This window comes from Nothoprocta perdicaria, unplaced genomic scaffold (assembly GCF_003342845.1).
Source record: "Nothoprocta perdicaria isolate Ctin4 unplaced genomic scaffold, notPer1 scaffold_133, whole genome shotgun sequence".
Classification (NCBI taxonomy): domain Eukaryota; kingdom Metazoa; phylum Chordata; class Aves; order Tinamiformes; family Tinamidae; genus Nothoprocta; species Nothoprocta perdicaria.
In genome coordinates, this window is record NW_020454461.1 from 1,900,408 (window position 1) to 1,909,378 (window position 8,971).

The window sequence follows — 8,971 nt, forward strand, 5'->3', positions numbered from 1 at the left end:
CGTGGCGCGGTGCGGGCGCCCCGGCCCCGCCCCTGCCGGTGCCGCCGCCAGCGGCCTGTGGTAAACAGGGGGCGCGGCGCATGCGCAGTGTGCGGGGAGCGGGGAGCAGCGGGACGTGCCGCCTTTAAGAGCAAACAAATACATAAATAAGTACGTGAATAAATAAATAACAGTGCGTAGCGAGAGGGCTCTCAACGGCAAATGAACAGCAAGTAACGCTGCGCCGCGGGGGCCCGGTGCGTTTTGRCATCAGGCTGAACAAATGCTTCGGAGAACAAAGCAGAGGGCGAAGGGAAAAAAGACAAAAAGGGCCCAGCCCGCACCTAGTGTTTTACTCCCAAGGGAGGAAATTCCCTCCTGGAAGGCCCCTGTTAAAGCACGTGCAGCTCGCTATTTATCKTGCCCTGCTTCGCCATGAACTTGTGGGTTGTGCCAAGAAACGAAGTAGTCCCTTTAATTTGTTTCCCTAAACACAAATATTAAGGAAATAGGAGGTTCTATTTCCTTAAGCCCTTGCTATCGTTTCTCACTACATAGGCCAAGAAGAGGCTTCTAAGGGAAATTTCAAGTCTCCAGCATAAATTTAAATAAACACAGTCAGCATAAAGTTGCTTTTGGTTGCGCTCCAGCACTCGGCTTTTATCTGAAGGACATTTGATAGCTCTGGGTAAGGGCAGCCTCCTTTCGGGCTCCAACTAGGACGGGACAGATCCTTGAGGATGTGGGGTCTCAAAATCCACCCGCTGCCTCTCCTGGGAGCGCTGCGAGGAGAGCGGGAAGTGGGTATGGAAGAAAGGCCATTCCCAAGTCTCCTCAAGACACAGCTAGCAGCAGGGAGACATGGCCAAAATAATGGACCGTGTAGAAATTTCACGAAATTACCTGTACCCCATGTACTACCAGAGCACTGTCAAGCCAGAATTTGGGATTTCCTGGGGGACTCGTGTCAAAAAGAGCTAGATTCGGAGCTGCAGAGGAGACAACCACGTACCACGCGTGCTTCCTAAGCACATCACAACACAGCAACAAAACCCCAGGCATGGGTGGCCGTTGGAGCCCGATGAGAAGGAGCTAGCTGGCAGTGACTGCCTGTAGTATTAGGAACCAACACTGCGCTGCGTGTGCTCACGTTGGAGCTCGCACAGCTTGCGGGTCCTGACTGTGAGCACTGAACACCACAGGTTGGCTCGGGTCCCACCTCAGGGCCCTCACTGAGCAACATCTGTGGAAACAAACCCAGGTGATGTCCAGCCTGCTGCCCTTTCTCTAATTCATYACCCGTTAGCACTCCTGAACCACACAGTTTACAACGTTCTTTTCAACAATAATYCTGATATTTTTGTTCTTACCTAATAATAATAATAATGCTCACATATGCAATGTCGATCTTGCATTTTTCAACTTCCTAGTCCATGATTTTACATAACAGTGTTTGTGATTGACAAGTAAAACATATCCTACCTCAAAAGCGCTGTCATTCAAATGGAGTTTTAAAACGCGACCCTTTTGGTTTTAAAGAAAACAGAAAAATTAATTAATCAGACAATGAAACTTCGTATGTTAATTTTAGATATCTAAAAGTTCTTATGTGAGTTTTACATATCTATCTATCCATCTGACCATCTATTTAATTAGAATAAGTTCAGACTTCAAAAACCAAAATCTGTAAATATTAAAATACAGTAGCGAACCCTTCAGCGAAGATGCAGGACGCACCAAAACACCTGYGTCTCCATAGGGGGCAAAGGCAGAGCGCCCAGCCGCCCCGCACGGCAGCACGAGCTCCCCTCGCTCCGAGGTACTCACGGCGCCCCTGCTGCTCCAAGCTGATCTTTCCAGTCACATCGAACGGAGGAAATTCAGTGAAGTCCCCTGCACCCGTGTGGCACCCATCTGTCCTTGTGCTGCTACTCATGCTGCGAGGGGGATTTCCCCCTTTTACAGGTGCTGCAAGGAGGAGAAAGAGAAGTTTGCATATTAAGCTGTTAATGCAGGACGCAGAGAGGGGTTATTATGGAGAGCTTTAGCAGTGGGTGGGTAACGAGCTGCTGTTTCCTCTCCCGATTAGCTCCCTGCTTCTGCAAGAGAAAACACCCACAGCACCCACAAGATGGCTTTTTTTTTCGTGCATTACACGTAAAACCCACACACAAGCACGTTATAAAGGACCAAACCATCCTCATCCGTCTAGCAAAGAGGGCCCTACTGTTCAAACCAAGAGARACCTCCTCACGCTGAACACACGGATCAGGTTAAAGCAGATGCCACAGCATGAAGTGGGAGAAAACACAGACCAAGTTCTGCTCGTTGCTACAAGCCTTTTACCCTTCCTTGTCAAGTCACCCTTGAAAAGCTAAGGACAAGGCATTTAAAAAAAAAGAAAAAAGGTTCTGAAGATTAAAGAAGGTCARTGTGCTCTGACACTTCGGGGACTGCTTAAACTGGTGCATGTTTTTTTCCAGGATATCATGGATCTTAAAAAGGMGCAGGAGATTCAGGAATAAAGTCTGAGGTTTTACTGCATTAAATCCTAGGGTGGGGGGGATTGTTTGCACAGCCCTGAGCAAAGCTGGGATTTCACCTTTGCCCGTGGAAAAAATTTCTCATTAGGTATTAATTTACAGGAATCAAATTTGGAAACTGAAAGCCCCCCGTGCAGGGGAAGGGGCCGCTATCGAGCGGCGCAGCGCGCGGTGGATGTGCATGGAGCGCTTGCGTTCTGGGAATTTCTACAAAACGTTTTATCTTTCGAAACACCTTTGAAAAAAGGGCCAGGGCTATCAGGAGCGCTGCGCTCGGCAGCGAGAGGAGGGTATGGAGACCGCAACGCCGCTCGCTTCCCTCGTGTGCACGGTGCCGCGAGGAGCTTCCCTCCTGCACGGCGAGAGCGCCTGTGAACAGGGCGCAGTGCGGACCCAGGGAAGCCCGTGCAGCTGCGAGCAGCGGGAAGGGACATGGGGGCTTGGGCTGCCACGGCTTCCTTCTGCGGRGATGCCTCCCGTCCCATTTTTTGCGTTGCGGCTGGCAAGTCTTTGCAGCCATAAACGCGCGGAATAGTCCCTTTTGCAAAGGATTATGGAAACCAGAGCCTACAATACTGCCAGGATTTGTAAGGTGTGACAGGGCTATACAGAAATGGGTTAAATTACAGAATAAGAAAACTTGATTACTCTGAAATATAACCAGCTTCGTTACCTTAGTAGCTGCTCGCCTGGCCTCCGAGCACCCCTGCTTTGCAAGCAGATTTAGGGGAGGCTGGAGGTTTTAAACTGGCATCCTGTAGTCTCCAGAAAGGGGATTAGGGAGCAGCCTTGTTCAGCCAACTGTGGCCATCTGGGATCTCCCTGGGGGAGCGGGACACGCGGGATCTTCTCCCAGCCCTGCGCAGCAACTTGCCCTACATAACAGAAGTCTGCCCTCAGTTCCAATTTATAGCATGTTAATGTTGTTATTTCCCTAAAATGACTATGGTATCTGGAAAAAATAAAATAAAAAACAAAGATAGTTCATAGGATTTGAAATGATACRGTGAGCAAATACCTAAAAACATATATATAAGCGATCAAAAAACCACTACTTTCAAGTCTTTCTTTTGTGGTTTTGTGGCACGGCTCCTTGCGGGAGCTGCAGCTGGGATTTAAGAGCCTGGGCAGCGCCAGACAGAGAGGGCAGTGCTGCCGGCGCAGGGCCCTGGATCGAGAGGGAATGTTGCACCCAAGGCCATTTACCCAAGTACAGCCACCCAAGGACGGGTTTTATCCCTCTCACCTTGTTCTAGGGAAAAAAAAAAAAAAAAACAAAACCCACCACTTAATTGCCCAAACATTCGTGCCCAAACCAGAGGCTATAAACGAAGTCAGTTAGATGCATCTTACCACAGATGAGCTAACGTGCCTTGGCTTTAGAACGCTGCTGCAATCCTACTCTTAATTACATTGACTTCTCTGTTTAAACCTGTTCAGCTAGTCCTGTTTATTTACTTTATAATAGAGTGGTTGAAATCTTAATTAACTCTTGCAACTTCAACAGCTTTGCTTCTACTTACACTCTGCTCACTCTGAAGATGAAAGAGRTGGGGGCAGTGTAAGCACACCCAGTGCAGAGCATTTATAACAAATCAGGCTCCAAATTCTGGCCAAGAAACGAGCAACCAGTGCTGACAAGTGCTAAATATGAGCTGGAAAAGTTTCCATCAACATGTGGAAACACGCTGGGAACACAGATGCTCACAGGCTTCCAGGGCTGCCTTCCTTCTCCTTGCTCGTTTCCCTTCCCTCTCATTCCCCTCCTTTGCAAGGCAGGAGGAGCTGAGCCTCCTGCCACAAGTTGTGGAAGGGGCAGCACTGTCAGACTTCCCACRTAAGGGAAGGTGAGGAGAGAATTAGGATGGTCGATAGCCTGTGTTATGTTAGGAAGTGAATTCATAACCAAATGTGCCAATGGGGGAGGTGTGATTGAATGTAGCTACATAAAGCTGCAAGTGTGGCTGAGCTTTTGAAAAACCACCACCACCAAATGAGGGGGGGGGGGGGGGGGGGGTGTCTGCTGGTTTTCAGACACTTCTTATGCTAAATTACAAAGGCAAAAAAGAAAAAAAAAGTCAACAAGGGATAAAAATCATAAAAATCAAGGTATTTATGCTGTTATCACCAGCGCCGTCTTCAGCCGCTGCAGAGCTGCAGCACTGGCCCCACATCCGCCTTTCGCTTCAGCGCTGACACAGGCACCAGCTTCCCCCTGTGAAGGGAAAGCAAAACCAGATGGAGCTGCTGAATAACTACAAGGACCCAAATAGATAGATAGATAGATAGATAGATAGATAGATAGATAGATAGATAGATAGATAAAACTAGGGATTGCTTCTGCGCGTGGGAGCAGATGGGCTCCCAGGCAAAGCTGGCCAGAAACCCAGGGTGGCTGCTAGAGCTCCAGGGTGGCCGGGGCTTTGAGGCTTCGTGCCCGAGAGACTTCTTCCTACGCAAGCAAGAAGGGAGGAGGCTAAAAACAATGTGGCCAAGAAACTTGCCAGGAAAACAGGTTTTTAAAATAGCCAGAGCAGCTCACATAGGCTCAGGGTAGGGAGGCACTGTGGAACATTTCCTGTTCCAGGTATCCTAAAGCCTCTGGCAGAGTTAAGGGCAGCTCCCTCCTTCCCTCTGCTTTCCAGCAGCTCCTGGCTGCCAGCTGCAGCCCTCCTCTAAAAAAACCTGCATTTTGTGAAAGCACAAAATCCGGGGAAGCTCCTTCTTTAACTTCAAAAGAGACCCACAAGAAAGGCCTGTTCTCCAAACACCTTTTTACTTGTGTATTTGTATCTAAATAAGACATTGTGCAGGACACCTGAACCCCAAACCGGAGTGGTCGCATGGCCAATCTGCTTTGCATTTGAAACTGAGCTTTGCTTCAAGGCCCAGATGAGCGCTTTGCCTTCCTGTGCAGAGCTTCCCGCCCAGCTTCCCGCCAGCCACCTCCGCTGCAAGGGGAAAATTCCCTCTGCCCGAGCACGGGGACCCTCCTGCTGCTCCGGGCGCTTCCCTCCCTCCACAACTTTTTACAAGTTAAAACAAGCTAGCAAAAAACCCAAAATGCTGACTTGTTTCCCCCTTCTGTGCGTATCGAGYTCTTCTGTGGATTAACTGTGAGTTTTTCAGCCTTCCTTTCTGCTCCTGTTTTTCCCCTGTATGGAGCAGGCACAAGGGGTTAGCACCAGCACGTAACTGCAGGAGGGCTGCCCTGCTTTTGATTCGCTTCCCCCCAGCCCCTGCTTCCGAAATACAAATAAGCACCACGACTTCGCCCGAGTTCCTCTGCAGACCGAGGGCCCTGCTGGCCTTAAAGACTGATTTACGCAGCCGTATCCTGTTTCTTTTGTTGTAGTTATTAGGGCAGTGGGGCCAGCACCTGCACTTCACTCCCGCTGCTCTGCTCCAGGCTTGCGGTGCCGCTGCACGCGGGCGGGCGTCACGGCTCCCACGGGCCTGCGGAGCACCTGGGCCAGCGCTCGAGAAATTGCATAAAATAGACTTTTTCCTTGTCGAAGGCACCTATCTGTCTGTTCTTGGACATGCTGGGAAGTACGTTTTGCTTCAAATCTCTATGCTGCAGTTAGAAAAAGCTGGTTTATAGCTTCAGCACGAGTCATTTAGAAGGTTTGCCCAGGAGGGAGTGTTTCCCAGAGCAAAGTCCTTTGGTCTGTTGTTTCGCTACCCGGACAGGAAAGTTTCTGCACCCTCGTCAGCCCCCTGGCCAGCGCAGCACCTCGGCGCTCGCTTCAGGGCTTGCTCAGGATGCCCCGTCCCCGGAACTTTGTCTTGGAGACACCTGGGCTTGTTTCCAGCGAGGAGCCTGGCGCTTTCCGTGTGGGACCAGCGCACAGAGCCCTCTTGGGGCTGTACCTGCAAAGATGGGGAGCAAAAAAGTCTAGAGTGCCTGAGAGGTAGAAATGGTAGAGGTTTCCTTACTTGTCACCTGCTGCCTCCCAAAAAAGCTGTTATTTTTCAGGCTGGTCCCAAAGGAACTCCTCACCCCAACGTTGTGGTGTTGCCCTCCGCTTTCCGAGGCGCCTCTGCCGCCGGTTTGAGGCGCACAGGAAAGGCCATTTCTCACACGGCAGTTCACTCGTGCCTCAGCCACCCCACAACTCCTGTTCCCACAGGAAAAATAAACGAAAAGCCCCTGGCTCTGGCTTCCCAGCTCAGCAAGCTGTTTCCCTGCAGCCTTTAYGCCAGGTTTCCTGTGCATTGCGATGGCCTTTGAACTGCAGCAAATGCAGCCTGTCTCCCGCTGCCTTGCACCGTCGCTTCCCTGCACGCGTCCAGCTCCCACGTGTCACTGCTGGGAGACCCCGATCCTGCCTTCCCAACCCGCTTCCAGAGCTACGCGCGCTTCCAAGCGAGGAAAAAGAAACCAAAACCGAAAAGAGCCCTCCTGTATCGCGGGTCCATGTAGAGAACCGCCTGAGATTCACTTTGCTCATGCTCTGCGTACCCTGCAAAACTGGGTGTGATTTGCTAGATCTGACCTTAAAAAAAGGTGGGCTGGGCAGAAGCAGCATTGCTTGAGATCGGGACACTAGTTCTCCCTCCCTCTCTTCTTCTTTACAGGAAATAAATTGCTCAGTTGAAAGTCTTGACCCCTCTCCCACGGTCTCTTAGGCAGTTTGCAATCTGAGGCACAGAACTAAAGGCCTCTGAGAGCAAAGGCAGCGTTCAGTGTGTGGAGGCATCTGTGCGTAAGCACCACGACAGCTCTATAAAATGAGTCCCATGAACAGAATTGCAAGGTTGTCTGTCAACCGTTTATCAGAATCATTTCAAGCTGCGGTGATACAAGGATCCAGTTTTGATGGAAAGTTTGTCTGTGGTTTTAGCATCATAATACCCAGAATTTGTGGATAGACTAACTCATGCAAAGACACTCAAGTGCAGAAATCAATTTGCTGCTTTGAGACTTCCTGGAATCACTGCCAGCTTTCCAACACTGGAGAAARCTGGAAAGATCACTCTGGAAATCGGAGGACTAACCGAATCCGCTCCTTTCATCAGGAAAAGACACAAAGGGCCTCACGGGGTCAGTTATTATGAACTTAATATACCAAAAGCCCCAGCCACGATTAACGCGTTCCTGAGAACGCGCTGACCTACATTTTCTTTACCATAGAGAGAGTCGCCTTAATGCCACCCGGCAGCAGACAAGTGCTGGTGCTCAGCTCTCCCAGCAGCATCATTAGCCCTTGGGGCAGCCCTCGCAGGATAATTACACACATTGTGAAAAACAGCGCAGTGATCAGCCTAGAAAGCAGTTGCATAATGAAGCAAACACATAGCTAAGCACATGAATAGGACATGGTAACACAGAAATAAAAAGCACACTGTGGAAATGTGCTACAAGGAGCAGAAACATCAATTCCAATAGCAGGGGATCAAACCAGCATTTTTTTTTTAAGCCAAGTTCAGCGTCAGTACGAYTTAAGTATTCAGGTTTAGTTCCAGGTCTGACTGCAAAGTGAAAAYCAGCTGATTTACATCAGCTGTGACCACACCAGCTTATTTACAGAATTAAGCTAGTTCAATTCAAACCTCAACTTCAGTAGAAATGTTTTTTTAAATTATCTAAAGTTCACAAAGTACACAAATATGGATTTTTCCTTAAGATTTTTTTTGTGTGTGTGTTGTTAGGCAAAAAAGTTCAAAAGCATTTTTACTGAACCTTCAACTTACAGGGCAGAACCATAATTTAAATATTGTAACTTACATAAAGGCTGATTTTTTTTTCCAGTTGTCGTAATGCACTGAAGCTGTGTAAATTTGGGTACACTGAAATTTATACTTTATCTAGAAAGATTTTAAAAACACTGATAATCTCTGCAAAATAAAGAGACTGAAAAAACATTGGAAATTATATATGAAYCAAAATGTGACTGGTGCCAGAGCAGCAGCCAGCAGGAACAGCCCCAGCACAAGGAGCAGCAGATACCTGCAGTGCTGTAGATATCCTGGATGCAGGGGCATCTACATTGTGGGTAGGTTGAGTTATTTATAGGGAAAACTTAACTCTTTCAGCCTGCTGTATAGCAGGGACAGCCAGCCACCTGCTACAAGTGCTGCAGGTTGGGGCCAAGCAGAGCCTGCCCTGAAGTGGGGCTCCCCCTGAACCCATTGCTGTGCAAAAGATTAAAAAGAAAAAATTAATAAGTGCTCCAGTTTTTATTTTTCATCCCAGATTCAGGTTCAGCAAACTGGATAAAATCCGGATTTCCCACGGCCGGCACGCGTGAAAGCGGCAGCGGAGGGTGGGATGCTCCGATGTGCCCGGACTCACCTGCGTGGTGCCGCGGCCCCGGAGGCGCCTCCGCCGGCTCCTCCACGCGGCCCCTGTGCCAGGCGCTGCTGCCAACACGTCCCTGTCTGCTGCGGAAAGCAGAAGAGGAGGTGAACATGGGAACCGCGATCTGAGCTTGGCAGAAGTTCAC